Genomic DNA, 16,336 nt, shown 5'->3' on the forward strand with positions numbered 1-16,336 from the left:
TGTGGCTAGCCTGGTCCAATCCCTGGGCATCCTGCTGCTGCTTTCTGCTGGCATTTGTGGTCAGAGTTGTAATCTTTCTCAAATGAATCAGAGCTTGGAAACTAAAACCTGCTGACTTATTATCCGTGGCCTCAGACTTTACCTAGCTCCTCAATTAGATATTGTACACACAGTGCCTATTAGAAGGTTGTTTCACCCCTGCCTAGGCAGACTTCATGGTAAGCCTATTATCTCCCAACTCAGCATCAGTTCTGTACAGGGGAGTATTTGGAGTGCAATCTCATCCTCCCTGCCTGACCACACTTCTCTGCCTTCTTAAGGATGCTGCCAAGAGATCATTCACGTGAGTCTCTCTCCCCATGAACATCCAAACAACCTCAGAGAGGAGCAAATGTTGAGGCAACAGTAACAGCAACACTGAATGACTATTTCAAAGAAATAAGCATTACGTAAAGGGACTGTGTGATCAGCAGCTGAGACTGTTTTCATTTTTTTTCTCCCTCCAAGAAGGTAGGGTCTCTTGCTGAAGGTAAGTAAATTATATTTTTTCTCTATATCTGACTTTCTGAGAGAGTAAATTTGTGACTCTCAACACACTTAAAACTGTTGTTTACTTCTGTAAAACTTCAAAATAGCCTTGTTTTTGGATGCATGTATGAGAGCTAATTTTTGGTCTAAGTGTCAGACTTTAAAAGAAATTGTGAACATTAGTTTTTAGCATAGAGATGAGCACAGACAATACTCACTATTTTCTATTGGTCAATTCTTTTACCACAATTATCAAAAAAAGATGTAAAATTAGAGCTGCTACAAAAAGGAAAATTCTAGTAACATTAGAGTGAATTTAATGTTAAGTAACATTTAACATGGAAAGTTATTCCTCCCTTGGATTGGAACAGCTTTTTACTCTCAGCAAACTCAGATTGGAAAAAATAATATAACTTGTAGATCTATGCCACCGTGAGTAAGAACTGGTCCATAGCTCTCCCCAATGTTCACAGCAACAATTTACAAGGAAAAATTTTTTCCAGCTCTGTAAAATCATATTTACTGAAACAAATATAGTTCCAATTATGAATATTTGAATGAGATATACAGATTAACTTGTTTAAAAATATTATCTCCCTTAGAAAAACAAATCTAAGAATTATTTCACATGATACAATGCATTATCAGGTTAATCTTGTCCTCTTACAGATGATCATAAATTTACAGAATATAGAAATCTGTCTCAATATGGAGTCTCCAAAGGGACTCTTGAAGTACCAAGTGCCCAGTTGCTCAATAAATTCTAATTGGCAAAGATGATAATGATAAGTGAACTCATTTCCCAAAAGGCCTTCTTAATCTCTCTTGGTTTCCACATCCATATACTTTAAATATTGAAAGGGGAAAAAAAGTCACTACTCATGAGAAGTATAAAATTTCCCACAATTTGTGAAGTTTAAGAAACCTCTCATTATACATATTAATTGCGCACATACACTCACACACACACACACACACAAACACATACCATTCACTGCAGTTAATTAGTTTATAATTATTACTCTGGAAGCTTCTTCCCTCTTTGAATTATAACAGGAGTTTCAGAACTTACTTGACTCGAAGAAAAACTGAAAAAGGTCTGATCTGCTTATTCCCTTTGTCGTGATTATCCTTCTCTTGCACAATACAACTATTTAGGGCTGGCCTTGCCTGGTCCATAGAATACTATTTATTTGGGTGGCAGGGATGATATAAAGAAAGCCACATGAACATATTGATGGTGCTAGAGGCTGATGTCTCATCTTCAGCCACATTCATTTTATCTTCAGAGTTATTGCCTCTGTAGTTTACGTTTGCAGGATATTTTCCTTGTCTCTTCAGGGGACCCAAAACATGGCAAAGTGTCCCTATATAGGTGGCAGTATGAGAAGGAGGAAGGCAGGGACACGTTTTTGCTGTCTTCCTGCTTTATATCCATTACCAGGTGGGCATCCTCTCCTTTTAATCTGATCTCTGCTGTGTTTTGACTTTTGGGGTTAAAAAGGAAAGCAGGTATGGTCTTTGCTTAATCGTTTACATGACCTAAATAATTACTCTGGTTTCCTATCTTCTTATTTTTCCCAGTTTGCTCCCCCTGTGCATACATACCTACATGAACACATTAAAGGCCTTCTTTTGGCTGTTAAGATACTGATATCCTTTTGCCTGAATAGATGATTCTTGCGTGTGTGGGTTATGGGTTGTGGAAAGATTTTCACATGTGGTTCCTGAAAATAGCTGCATGGCAAAAAGGCTCCAGGTTCCTCATCATCTGACACATTGATATAAGTGCTTAGGCTAGATATTTTAAAATAGAGTCCTGGAAAGGAGAAACCTAGACTCAGGCAAAATGAACTAGATATGTTTAGCTCTATGTGAAACAGTATTTAGGAAGAAACAATTGACTCTAAATTCTGCATGTCAGAACTTGATACTGCTCTCAACTTCCTCTAGATCTCAAACCTGAAGAAGAAAGTAGGAAGAGAAAAAGGGTTGCTTATTTCCTCAAGATAATGACCCCAGAAGCACTAGCTCAGGCTGGCAAGGCTATATATGGACCATCAAGACATATTCTTAGAAACTTAACACAAATTGTCATTATTTCAGGAATCTAGTGAAGGAACTCAGACAGCTAATGATATTGAACATCTTTTATTTATTTTTCACGTATTCTTTCAATGATATATTAATGACTTTTTCCCATTTTCAAATTGGATTGCTTGTTTTGCTTCCTATTGAGTTTTGAAATTTCTATATATTCTAGATACTGGTCCTTTGTTGGATATGTGATTTGCAAATATTTTCTTCCAGTCTGTATCTTCTGTAATTTAACAGGATTTTTCATAGAGCAAAATTTTTACTTAATTCTTGTTTAGTTTTTACGAAGCCCAGTTTATCAACATATTTTTTAATGGATTGTGCTTTTGGTCTCAAATTTAAGAACTCTTAGCCTAGCCTAGTGTGGAAGCCCAAAGATTTTTTTTGTTTTCTTCAGAAAGTTTTATAGTTTTACATGTAAGTCCATGATCCGTTTTGAGTTAATTTTTGTGTAAAGTGGGAGATCCTGCAACCTTTGTGGAAAAGGCAACATTGAATGGGTTTTGCATTTTTGTCAAAATCAGGAATATTTGTATGGATTCGTTACCAAGTTCTCTATTCTGTTCAAGTGATCTATGTATCTCACCTGCTGCCATTTGCACAGTCTTGAATACTGAAGCTGTATAATAAATCTTGGATTCAGATAGATTGATTTTCTTCCACTTTATTCTTTTTCTCTTCAACATTGTTTTAGTTATTCTAGAGTTTATACCTTTCTACACAAATATTGGAATAATCTTGTCTATATTTACACAAATATTTTACTGAGAGTATGACAGGATTTGATTCAATCTGTATATCAATTTGTAGAGACTTGACATCTTTACTCTTTAAGTCTTTCAATTTATAATCATGAAATATTTCCCCATTCATTTAGATCTTTAGAAACTTACTTTCATCAGTATTTTGTGGATATCAGCAAGCAAATATTTTACGTTTTGTTAGATTTACTCCTACATGCTCCATTATTTTGAGCAAGTACATATGGTATTGCATTTTAATTTTTTGTGACCACGTGTTCATTACTGGTACATAGAAATACAATTTATTTCTGTATGTTTATCTTGCATTCTACAAACTTGATGAACTCACTTGTTAGGACTAGGAATTTTTATTTTTATTTTTGTAGATTCCTTGGGATTTTCTACATAGGCAATCGTGTGGTCTGTAATAGGAACAGTTTTATTTCTTCCTTTCTAATATAAACGTATTTTACTTCCTTTGCATGCATTATTGCAGTGGCTAGAAAGTCAGACACTGTGTTCTATGAGTTGTGAAAGCAGACATGCTTGCCTTGTTCCCAAAATTAGGAGAAAGCAGCTAATCGTTTTTCATTAAGTATAATGTTCCCTGTAGTTTTTTTAGATGCTTTTTATCAAATTGAGAAAATCCCCTATAATTCTAGTTTTCTGAGAGTTTTTATCATAAATTGATGCTGAATTTTGTCAAATACCTTTTCTACATCAATTGATACAACTATATGATTTTCGTCTTTAGTTTAATTACATTGATTTTTTTCGATTATTGAACTAGCCTTTCATCACTGCAATAAACCTTATTTTGTTGTGGTGTATAAGTCTTTGATATATTGCTGAAATCTATTTGCTAATATTTTGTTAATAATTTTTGTGTCTGTATTCATGAGATATATTGGTCTTTAGTTTTTATTTTTGTACTGCCTTGTTTTGGTATTAGGGTAATACTATCTTCATAAAATGAACTGAGAAGCACTTCCTACTCCTATTTTCTGGATGAGATTGTGTAGAATTCATATTAATATATCTTTAAACATTTCGTAGAACACTTTAGTAAAATTATATTGGTCTGGAGATTTCTTTTACTTTGAGAAATTATAAATTCACTTTTTAAAATTATAAATTCAATTTCAGTAATAGAAAATATTAAATTATTAATTATTCAAATTATATATTTCATATTGCGTGAGTTGTCATAGTTCTCATCTTTTGAGGACATGTCCATTTTGTCTAAGTTGTTAAATTTATGTATGCAGAGTTCTTTTAGTATTCTTTGATTACGCATTTGATGTCTACAAGGTTTATAGTGATATCACCTGTTCATTCTTAATACTGGCAATTTATGTTTTCTTCTTTTTATATTTGTCAGTCTTGCTAGAGATTTGTCTATTTCCTTGATCATTTCAAAGAATGAGTTTTTGTGTCATTAATTCTATTATTTTTATTTTCAGTCTCATTGATTACTGCTTTTATATTTATTATTTCTTTCCTTCTGCTTGCTTGGGTTTATTTTTCTCTTTTTTTCTGTTTTCTTGAGATTGCAGTTTGATTTCGTATTTCAATTATGCGCTTGATGCTAAAATTTCTCTCTTAGTATTCCTTCAACTCTGTCCCACAAATTTTGACGTACTCTATTGTATTTTCATTCAATTCAATATATTTTCTCATTTTCTCTTGGTACCTCCTCTTTGATCCTTGGATTAGTCACAAGTGTGTTGTTTAGTTTCCAAGAGTTTGAGGATTTTATTATTATCTTTCTGATATTTATTTATAGTTTGATTCCACTGTGGTCAAATAAAACACTCTGTGTGGATTTAATTCTTTAGAATTTGTTAAGGTTTATTTTAAAGCCCCATATATAGCCTATACGTATCTGTGAGGGCTTAAGTAAAATGCAGATTCTACTGTTGGGTGGATTGTTCTATGAATGTTAATTAGAACCTCTTGATTGATGTTTGGTTGAGGTTTTCTATATCCTTGCTGATTTTGTGTCTAGTTTTTTAAATTAACTGGAGAAAGGTGTATTAAAGTCTCCAACTTAAATATGGATTTGTCTATGTCTCCTTTCAGTTCTATCAGTTTTGCTTCACATATTTTACAGCTCTGTGATTTGGTGCCTATACATTTAGGATCGCTATGCTGTCTTGGTGGACTAACCTTTTATCATTATATAATGCCCTTTTCTGTCATTGGTAATTTTCTTTGCTAATATTATCTGGTATTAATATAGTCAGTCTTGCTTCTCGTTGCTAAATATTTTCACGCTGTGTATTTTTCCATCCTTTTACTTTTAACCTGCCTAAATCATTATGTTTGAAGTGAGTTTCTTATAGACAGCACATAGTTTTGCTTATTTTCTTAAAGTATTTTTAAAAAGTATTTGAAAACAGAACTATTAATGTTAATGTGAATTATCCAAAGAATTGTTTCCATTTTTCTACATGACAGGCACTCTACTAAGCATATCATATATTTCAAATTTATTTGCAACAACATTCTTTACTTTTGAAAACCTCTCAATTATGGCCCTCACTTACAGGTCATCTGTATTCCCATAGTTTAGTTTTCCTTCTAACATAAAAATTCTGTCATATTATGTGATAAAACTATATGGTAATGTTCAGACATCTTTACTACATAAAGGAATATATATGAATCCCCTATAAATTTCCTGCATCTTTGCCTCCATCACCATCTCTCATGAAGCCTAGAAATGTAATTCTAATGCTCCATCCCTAATTTGATGCATATTCAGATTGCAAAAATTGTCCTAGGAGCAGTCACGTGCAAAAAGACTGCTATAATAGAGGCATATGTTTATTCACGTAGTTACTCCTAAACAGCATAGTTTGTTCTCTAACCACTAATTTGCACTATAGTTGATTTTGCTACATTTAGAGAAAGCAGAAGTATTTTCCTCAGGCACCAGCTTACTTTTTGTGAAATTGTCCAGTATGGGGTAACAGTTCTGACATGTTATGCTCAGATACGTTCTCTAAGAAGTTAACGCTTCAGTATCTAGTACTTTTGTGCTGTTTGCATATAATTACATAAGTATTTCAGGACCATGACACTTATTCCATACTTCTAATAATGCAGTCATCTAAAAATATGGCTATGCTATTTTGCCTGTGTAGCAATTGAAGCAAAACCCCCAAAAAATCCTATATTTTTAAAAGTTACAATTATATCATTCTAAAATCTTCCATATGTATTAATTTCACTTTGTAGGCACAGAAGAAAGAAGTGTGGATAAAATGTACTTTACAAGGACATAACTTTATGATTTCTCAACAGCAACTGAAATAGTTGCCTTTGGAGGGCTTTGAAATATCTCTAAGACAAAAATAATGTAACTTTTGGGCAGGTTTAAAAGTATAACTTCAGTAAAGGCCCTATTGAACTAAACACACATTGTGCTCCATTTAAAATTACTTTCACATTCCCACTCAAATCCTGAACAATTATAAATTGGTCATAAAAAAATAAGTCTTTGTGCCAAGTAAAAATTAGAAAACTGAGAAGAGTATAAATGATTTTAGGGATCTAAGAAAAGAATGAGCTATTAATCAGAATCAACAACATAAAACCCTAAAACATTTGCCAAAAAATCGGAGGGCAGAAGAATGTTTAAAAGAAAAGGCTATATTCTGTAGCTCTCAAAGGAAGACTTGTTAGTCAGTGAAAACAAACTTGATGTTGACATGTGATTATTTTGGTAAAGTAGATCCAATAGACCACCAAGATCATCATACATGTGCAAAATAATTATCAAAATGAACAAGAAAGATAAATAATCCCAATAACTCAACTTGGAAGAAACAAAATAATTCTCAAAAAGCCCCTAATTAACATACTTAGAGAAATTCAAGTAATGTGACTCATAAAACATAAACAGCATAATATGAATAAGAAATATTCAGGGAGAAAAACATTGAAAATATTGAAAAAGAGCTAATGTTGGTAATTCCTTTATGTGTAAAATGTAAAAATAAGTGAACAAACAAATAGATAGATAACCTGGAGAAATTTCCCCTAATTTTTGCTTCTTCAAAGTGCTAATGTAGAGAAAAAACCGTGAAAGACTGTTGACTAAAGGAAAAACTCAGACACTAGAACAGTGTTTCTCAAAGTGTGATGTATGCGCTACTTATACCAGAAACAATGGGGATGTTTAATAAATGGATACGATTTCCCAGACCCAGAAAACACCCATTAAATCAGAATTTCTGTGAGTATAACTAAGACAGATGCATTTTAATAAGGCTCCCTAAGTGATCTTAAGGTTACTACAGTTACTACTATATTAAAGTCATTTAGAAGATTCAAAAAACTTTAAATAACTTTCAGGTATTTTTAACACTTCTTTTTAACCTTTTCTGTTCTGAATTTGAGAAACCTTTCAAAAACTAATATATACCTATCTCGTCACTGTAAAGGAAAGTGTCTATATGATCCCATGCCTCCAAATTACACTTAATCTCTGTGGAAATATCTGTTTTATATGGACTATTTGTTAACCTTCCTTCGTCACCAAATTCTAAAATTCAGGAAACTGATTTAATTAATTAGGAGTTAGCTCAGCATATGGCTTATAGTGTGCTCATTAAATGTTCTTTGAATTAAGAGTCTAGAAGTTCATTTTCTAACATAGCATCTACTAGTCACTTGTGGTTATTGAGCACTTGAAATGTGGCTAGTCAGAATTTCTAAGTGAAAAAAGGTAAAATATCTCACTAATATTTTTTACAATAATTACATATTGAAATGAGTTGTTTAAAGATGGCAAACCAATAAAAATGACAAAAACCATTTTTAGATGCTAATTATTCTAAATATTTTTAATGGATTTTTCCCATTCTCAGTAGACTATCTTTTAAACGTGTATTAGAGCATACCCAAAGTCATAGATTATATGTTTTTGTTTCCTAATCAAGAAAACATTCTCATTAAGCATTAAATCCCTTGAGTTTTAAGCAGCAGATTGCCAAGAAACACATGTGAAATGATTAGGGAATGAGGAGCATCTAAAAGTTTACCTTGCATTCACCCTTTCTTGTCTCAAAAGTACAAACAAAAAATGGGGAATCTATTAAGATTTTAATTAATTCCTATTTCTAACCAAGAAAACTGGGACAAGACTTTCTGCTTAATAGGTTTTTGTTTGTTAGTTTTTAGAACTAGATAAAATTAGGAAGTATTGGGCCCACATTATCACATGAAAGCATCAGTATTTTTTAAATTACTTCAGGTAAAAAGAGGACGAGATGATTTGCTCAGGAAAAGAACATACTAGGAAAAATATGTATGATGATTTGTTTTATCACTATACATTTACTTGTACTTTTAATACTAACATAGATATTGATTTTTATTTTTCCAATGAAATATAGTTTCATAAATTTTAGGTGGAAAATATAGAAATACTTTTTCATTATAATGATAGAATATCAAGTAATTACTCTATTTTTGGTCCCTTTAAGTTCACTATATCCATTTAATTAATTTTACTATAATATAAATACAATCAGCAAACATTGTGAATGCATACTATCTTACCACATTTTAAAATCACATATGCATGAACAAACATGATTCCTGAGTGTCCAAGATTCAGATTGGTATTGATAGATTTTCACAATGGCATTAATTGTCATCATATATCAGAATAGAAAACGTGGATCTAAAGGCAGTCTTAATCTATTAATATCAGACACCGATACTGAATTTGATTCATGGTCATGTCCTTAATGGACAGGAATATATCACCATGTAACTGAATGAAATTTGCTTTTTCTGTGTAGCCATTGCAACATTTTTCAATTTATCACTAGAAAATAATTTTATTATACATTCGATCCTCTCTCTCTCTCTCTCTGTTTGGGTGTTTATTTTTAATCAATAAGTATGGTGGACAAATTAATTTCTTCCTTATCTGTACTCTGCAAGATCTTTCATCACTGCCCTTTTCTGTACTTCTGTATTTTTGGAAGAAAGTCTATTTTAATTAAAAACAAAAGACTTAAGGAAAAACAATTTAAAGTGTAACTGTTATAACTAGAGCAGAACTTAGAGAAAATGTGGTTGAAGAAACAGAGATGATGTATGTGGTCCATATATAACCACAGCATTTTTGGAAATCTTTGTAAAAAATGGAGATATGAGTCAGTATAATAATGCCACAGTATTTGAAAAGTTGGTTAAAAAATAAATGTGGCATTATCACTGAAAATTTCCAAGAGTACAAGTGGGCCTTATTTCTATGAGAAATGTCTTGTGTGATTTGTAATTTTTCTTTTGTTTTGTTTCAATGTTTAAAGGACAACTCCAAACTCTGTCTTCCTGTCTAGATTTCACTTTTTAAGCTAATGCGTAATGTTTGATGTGATTCATTTTACAGTAAATATCAACAATTATATGGAGACACAATGGAAAGTGGATGCCCAATAGTTATTTGACTAAAGAAAAGTTGTTAAAAAATTGAAGAAATTTAAAGAACACCTTAAGATGCCTTTATTCATATAACAGTCAAAAGAAACCAGTTTGTATTTTAAAACTAATGTCTAACTTGTGATTATGTTTTCAGTAAAAACAAAAACAAAACTTGATTTTGCTTCTTAATAGGATATAGGAAGTCTCATGACTTTTATTCCCAACCTTAAATACGAAAACAAACCAGACTATAATGTTATTCCCTCATGAGAGAGCTGAAGATTCTAATAAACCTAAATTCATTAAAATATAGAGAATGCCAAGAAATTCTTAGGAAAAAGATACCTAAAGCTATATTCATACCTGACAAAGAGGCATGAGGAGGAGGGATTTGCATTAAATATGGGTAAGAAAAAAGTCACATTTTAAATAAACTTTAGCATGCATGTGGGAGCTGGTGTAACACATAGAAATTACCAGGAGCTCCTGTCATAGACAGTTTGTACCCACCATCTGCACTTTCCCAAAGAACATCTCTGAAGACTATACTGAAAGCCAGGGTCAAAAGGGGTACTGAGAAGCTAACCACTGAATCATGTAAGATGGAAGCAGGACCAGAGAGTTGAAAAACATTTCTCCCACAGATTTTTGGACTTTGTTGAGAGCAAGCTAATGGATGTTGGCTTCTGGCTCTTGAAGGCTGGGTGTGCAAGAGGAGATCTGAAAGAAATCACTTTGAAGCTCTCTGAATCTTTGCTAAGTGTGTTGGTACAAGAGGTCTTTCAAATGTTGGAGATAGAGCATTAAGGTAGAGAGATTCAGTACCAGGATTGAAATTAGAGTCTACAAAAACTCCATTAGAACACCAGAAAACTGGCAGCCATGTGGTAAAGCAGAGCAAAATTCCCCATGATTCAGAAAGCTAGGAGCTAGGCTGGAGAGGAGCAAAATATCCTGAATACGTGTTGCTGGTATTCAGATATCAAGCCAAGCTAAACATTTAATACAGATCCCATTTTAAAACGTTGAACCAAGTAAGAAACTGGAACTAACTTCCATGCAGCATACATTCTGCTCAATTCAGATTAGTGGGCTTAGAGAAGAAGAGGTATCCCTGTTCTGGGTGTAAATATTATTTATCTTCACTTGTACTATTTACTAGCATACACTGTCTGGCAGGTGAAGAAGCAGGATAAGGTGACTCAGGATTAAGAGAAGAAAAGTTCAATAAAAGCAGACTAAGAGATGGATAAAATGTAAGAATTATCAAAAAACTTCAAAATAACTATGATAAATATGATAAAAGATTAGTGTAAAGAATGGAAAATGTGCATATATAATGAGTAATATCAATATAGAGATGAAATTATAAAAATTGAGCCAAATGAAAATGCTAGAAATTAAAAAAATGTGATATCTGAGGTGACAAATTCAACTTAAGATCTTAAAAATTGATTGCATAGCCAATAATTATTAACACAAAGGTAGATAAACAGAAATTATCATTAAGTTAATCAAAGAGAAAAAATAGTCAAAAATGGAGCAGGGTACCTATGATCCATAGAAGAATGCCAAATAGTCTATAATACTATCAGGAAAGAGAAAGAAAATGGAGAAGAAGAAATATTTGAATAGATAATATCCGAGAATTTTACAAATAGACATCAACCCAAAGATATGGAAATATTAATGTGTCCAAGCTAGATTTAAAAGAAAAGAAAAAACAAAAATAGAGATACACTTAGGCACATCAGAGGTGAATTGCTGAAAATAAAAAATAAACTATTTTAAAAACACATTCCATATAGTGGGTAAAGGAATAAAAAAAATAAAAAACACATTTCATACAGTGGGTAAAGGTTAAGAATGACAGCTGTCTTCTCATCACAGACAATGAAGGCAGAAGATAATGGGACATTATCTTTAAAGTGCTGAAAGAATAAAATTGTCATCCAAGAATTGCTTTGACAGCAAAAGTAACTGTCAAAAATGAAGCACTCCTTAGAGAGAAATTTATAGATTTAAATGCTTCTGTCATACAAAAGTATAAAATCAATCATTTTAGCTTCCACCTTAGAACAGTAGATAACAAGGAGCACATTAAACCTAGTTAGGTAGAAGAAATGAATGAATAAGAATAATGGTGTATATCAATGAAATGTACAAGAAATAGAGAAAAACATGGTGATAAGTAGGTTCCTGAAAAGAGTAATAAAATTAATTATCTCCTAGCCAAAGTAGTCAAGAATAAAAATAACAGAAAACAGATCGATAGACATTAGAAAGGAAAGAGAGAAAATTACTACAAATAATACAGACATTAAATAGGTAAGAATATATTATGAAAACTTTTTGGCAATAAACTTTCTGATTTTGATGAAATTTATAAATTTCTGGAGAAACACAACTTATAAAAACTGACACAAAAAAGGAGTAGATAATTTAAATAACCTATTAGGTCATTTAAATACTATTGTTAGAGAATTATTATTAGGAAAAAAGTTATTACAAAGAAAATTCCAGCCATATGACCTCACTAGTAAATTCAATAAGAGATTCAGGAAATAAACAGAATCATTTTTTTATATAAATTGTTTTATGAGACTCATGGAAACCTGGTACTCAAACTGATATGCAAACTATAAACATAGATGGAAAAATACTTTACATAATATTAACAAATTGAGTCATGCAATATGTAAAAAGGATAACATTTTACAACTAATTGAATTAAAAGTCAGTTTAACATTCAAGAATCATTCAATATAATTCAACATGTTAACTGAATAATAAATAAATCATATGGCTATCTAAATAGTTGCAGATAAAAAATGATTTGGAAAAACTCTCATACTCTCAGTAATATGAATGAAAAAGAAATCCCAACAATCTGATGAAAGGCATCTTGAAAAAACTACATGTAATATCACACTTAATCATAAAACTTTTGAGTATTTTAACCCTAAGTTTGAAACAAGGCACAGACACTCTTTTCCCAAATGCCAGCTAATTCATTTGTAATTTATCTGGATTATTTACATTTAGATATTTAATTCCTGGTAAGTATATACAGATTCTCTGCTTTATATCTGAGTATGTGTAAGAAGATCAATTTATTCTTCATGTCAAAAGTATAGTGAGCTTTATTTTCTTACATGATTTTTTTTCTGGTTAAATGCATAATTTTAACCAAGCCCTAGCATGCCAATATTTAGAGATCTAGCAGAAAAACAGAATCAGGCAATAAAGAATAAAATGTAGAAAGAGAGCCAGTAGGGTGGTTCAGTTTAGACTTATCAAATTGATTCTGAAAGGTCCATCTAGCAAATCTTATGTACAATAAAAGAAAGCCAGAAATTTAATATCATCTATTTACATAAGTAGTAAATAACACTACAAGAACTTGCAAGATTTAATATCTATTTGAAACTGGAGAATAATTTCATTCCTAGAAAATGACATGATTATTTTGCATAAAGCTGACTTTCAGTTATTAATTTTCAGATTATTTCTTTAACCAGTAAAGTTTTTCTTAATAGAATGTTCTTGTTTTTGACTTTCTTGTGACCCTACAACTAGAGGTCAGCAAACTTCACTCATTATAACAGTCATGCATATTCAAAATACTCATGCATATTCAAGTGCTACAGATCTTTTTGCTTACACTAAAGAATTTCCAAAATGATAAAGATTGATCTTTCTCCTGTCACCTTCTTTGAATGTCACTTGGTTTAGCTTATGTTTACATAAACCCTATCAGTTATATAATAAACTTGCAAAGCATGTTCATCACAGGTCAATTATGACAGGTTTTATGACTAAAAATATACAACTAAAATTTCCTTTTATAATGCCAAGGAATAGGTGTTAGTAGAGAAAAGACATTTGGCGGGCTTTAGTTCTGCATTTTAATTTGTGATTGGTTTAAAAGATACTTTGTTTTATTCTTTCAGAACTATCTGTTATTTTCTGCTATGTTTTCAACTTCAGACTATAGAAGTTAGTTTTGAAGATGGAAATTAATACCCCCTCATCTGTACTTTTTCCCTAAAATGTTTGAGTAAAGCTTTCCTCAATGTAAGTATACTTGCCTCCTTTCCTGATACTACATTTATCAGATCTGGTTTTAGGGTAGGATATTTGCTGAGAAGATGTTATGGACTGAATTGTACCCACCCTCCACACAAAATTCACATGCTGAAATCCTAACCCCCCATGTGACAGTATTTTGAGATAGGGCCTTTAAATAGATAATTACAGTTAACTGAAGTCATAAGGGTGGGGCCCTAATCCAACAGAACTGGTGTCCTTATAGGAAGAGGGAAAGACACTAGCAATCTCACTCTCTCTCTCTCTGATGTGCACAGAGAGAAGAAGCCATGTAAAGACACAGCATGAAGGTGACTGCAAGCCAAAAAGAGAGGCCTCACCAGAAACAGAATCTACTGGCACCTCAATCTGGAACTTCTAGCCTCCAGAACCGTGAAAAAATAAATTTCTGTTGTTTAAGCTACCCAGTCTGTGGTATATTGTTATGGCAGCCCAGGAAAACTAATACATGAGAACACATTGTGACCAGATGACTGGGATCAAGCATATCCAAGTTTGGGAGATGCAGGTGCTTTGTTTGTTTCAATATTTTTCCATCATATTCTTTCTCATTCTTAAAATCAAACTTTAAAACTATACTGAAAAAATATTTAATTTCAGTTTAAATAAAAATACACTGAAAAAATGTGATTGCTATTTTGTGATTCTTTGTGTTTTTGATGCCAGCCTCTTACATGTTTATTTATTTTTGTCTTATACTTTTTAGACATCTATGTGGTATCTTCAAGAATAAATTAGTGATGTTACTTTATATGAACTTTGTGTACTTGGTCAAAACTGTTTTATCCAATCTTCTAATTCACCTTATTTGGTAGATTTGATTCTAAATGATTTTTAGTAATTTCAAATACAATTAGTGTTTTAGGAGAAATATTTGCAATCGTTGAGAATACGTAAAGCTGTTATTTCTTTGGCTCTGAAAGTAAATCTAAATGAGAATTTCCATATATGTTGGGGCAATAAGAACATGTTAGAAAAATGCTAAAATTCATGACTTGGAAATAAGTCAATATTGATATATTGAGCAACACATAGGAGTTAGAGAAAAGAAAGTATAAAGTACTTTAGCTAGAGGTCAATGAATCAGGACAGGAGAAAGATAAAGAGTTATTTACCTGATTACAAGAAACCAGCCAGGTAGTGTTGCCACATCAGTCAGGGGCCAGCATTATACTAGTGGAAATAACAATTTGTTACTTCTTAGCTCCACGGAGTCCAATCCCGTCAAATGTTGGGGACTCTTCAGGTCTAAGAATTCAAATGAGTGATCCTTATTCAGGAATATATCTTTTAAAGATCCAAACATTCATTCATTATTCATTAAATATTCTTTTCATATCTACAAGGTTTCAGATACTTTGCTGGATACTGGAGCTGTAAACCTCAAAACATAAACAAGACTCAGTCTAACAGTCAAGTATCTCAGACTAGTGGAAAAAGCAGATACTTATAATACAGTATGACAGAAGCAAGCAAAGTAATTATGGGGGCAGAGAGTAACAATTCAGAAAAAAAAGTAAGAGAAGATTCTTGAAGGGAATGGACACTTTAAGTAAGTTTGGAGATAGATAAATTCAGAAGAATGAATTGAAATAGTATTCCATATTGAAGAAACAGATATCCAAAGAACCATAAACATTGCTGTATCATTAGTTACTTATGAAATGAAGGACAATCAGCTTCATACACAGGGAGGGACCAGATCATGAAGGTTGTGTGCCAATATGAGAACAGTCATGAATGACTTTTAGGTCACTGCTATCAAGATTTGTGTTTTGTACAGATCACTTAGACAGCACTCCAGAAGGAAGGACAGATCTATGGGCAAAGTGATGAGTTAGGAAGCTACTGAAGCAATGCAGTTGCAAATTGAGAAAGGCAGACATTTAGCTAACATTAGTGAATCAGGAAAAAGGACTGATTGAGAAATATTTAGATGGTCAAATTAACAGGATATTGACACTAACTGGAAGTAGGTTAAAGTGCATAATGGAAAAAAGTCAGTGCTAACTTAAGGATATCTGATGCTGGCAACTAAAAGAAAAGCAGTGTCTTTCACTAGGATGGAGAATGCACAGAGGAACAGATTCGAATGGTGTAATTTATGATGAATTTAAATTTAGATGTGTAGTCTTCTTTTCTTTCTCTCTTTCTTCCTCCTTCCCTCCCTCCCTCCCTCTTTTCCTCTCTCCCCTTCCTTCCTTCCTTCCTTTCTTCTCCTCTCTCCTTCCCCTCCTTCCCTTTCTTCCTTCCCTCTCTCCCTTTCTTCCTTCCTTTTCTTTTTCTTTCCTTCCTTCCTTCCTTCCGTCCTTCCTTCTTTCACCTTGAGTTACAGAGAAATGAATATATCCAGTTGACCTCAGATAAGTTATCTGAACTCAACCAAAAAAAAAAAAATCTCTTGAGACTCAATA

General features: G+C 32.3%; 1 long non-coding RNA gene across 10 annotated transcripts in view; it reads right to left on the reverse strand.

Annotated features, from left to right (window-relative positions):
- The window catches only part of LOC133102340 (uncharacterized), a 730,306-nt gene that overhangs the window by 213,692 nt on the left and 500,278 nt on the right, over positions 1-16,336 (reverse strand). For 2 of the 10 annotated variants that reach the window (XR_009702915.1, XR_009702906.1), the window contains one exon: positions 15,038-15,170. The exons of the other annotated variants lie outside the window; for them this stretch is intronic. This is a non-coding gene — a long non-coding RNA (uncharacterized LOC133102340). The remainder of the gene's footprint in view (positions 1-15,037; positions 15,171-16,336) is intronic. 10 annotated transcript variants of the gene reach the window in all.

This window comes from Eubalaena glacialis, chromosome 12 (genome assembly GCF_028564815.1).
Source record: "Eubalaena glacialis isolate mEubGla1 chromosome 12, mEubGla1.1.hap2.+ XY, whole genome shotgun sequence".
Taxonomy (NCBI): Eukaryota; Metazoa; Chordata; class Mammalia; order Artiodactyla; family Balaenidae; genus Eubalaena; species Eubalaena glacialis.